This window comes from Tamandua tetradactyla, chromosome 14, assembly GCF_023851605.1.
Source record: "Tamandua tetradactyla isolate mTamTet1 chromosome 14, mTamTet1.pri, whole genome shotgun sequence".
NCBI lineage: Eukaryota > Metazoa > Chordata > Mammalia > Pilosa > Myrmecophagidae > Tamandua > Tamandua tetradactyla.
In genome coordinates this window covers 81745303-81746249 of record NC_135340.1, presented here as the reverse complement: position 1 = coordinate 81746249, position 947 = coordinate 81745303, and the positions used below count along the sequence as shown (strand labels likewise).

Genomic DNA, 947 nt, shown 5'->3' with positions numbered 1-947 from the left:
CTTTTATTTCTTTTAGCAGTGTTACATAGTTTTCTGTGTTCAAGTCCTTTACATCCCTAATTAAGTTCATTTCTAAGTACTTGATTCTTTTATTGCTATTTTTTTTAAGTTTTCATCTTTTTTGCAATGACTTTGGAAATAATGTACATTTCTATGACACCAACACTAGTTTTTGGAGTTACAGTAAGATACACAGAATTACATCCATTATTAATATGAATGCCAACCTTTCAAGCTGTGATTTTTGTTACAAGGCAAAAAGAAAAGAAAATCAAGAAAGCAACCATCAAACAAAAGAGACCCATAGCTTCAGACAAGGCAAATCTCAGGATAACATATGAGAACAGCTGCTGCTTCAGTGAAGGGTTTCTGGCATAACCAATGATGAGGCTACCACAAACTGTTCCAAAACCAGCACCAGAGCCAGCCACTCCACTGTTGTAGCACCTGTACCAATAACTTTGGCAGCAGTATCAAAGCCTCTGCTGATTACACTGGTTTCTGGTCTGAAACTCCCTTTGGATTTACTGAGATACACCATTCTGGGCCCAATTAAGTAGTATAGAGCTTTCTCCACTCCTATTTTCTGGTCGAGTTAACAATGATGTAGAAATTGGTCTGTATGCAGCTCTGGATCCAGATTGAATCAGAGCAGGGGAGCTTGGCGCAGGCAAACATCTTACACTGTTTAGGACAGCATGGCTGGAGGACTGGGGTTACAGGCATCACGAGCTCTTCTTCCACTTTCTCTCTTCCTGGGTGGCAGCTTCAGTGGCAGAGGTCGAAGGAATGGAACCTTAGTTGCTATTTTGAATGGAATTTATTCCTTAACTGACTTCTCAGTTAGGTCACTGCTTGTGTATAGAAACGTTACTGATTTTTGAACATTAATTTTATATCCTGCCACTTTGTTGAATTTGTTTATTAGCTCAAGTAACTTTACTGTA

General features: G+C 39.0%; 1 pseudogene; it reads right to left on the bottom strand.

Annotated features, from left to right (window-relative positions):
* Positions 1 to 230: 230 nt before the first annotated feature.
* On the bottom strand, positions 231 to 678 carry LOC143656547 (ATP synthase F(0) complex subunit C3, mitochondrial pseudogene; annotated as a pseudogene).
* Positions 679 to 947: the final 269 nt, after the last annotated feature.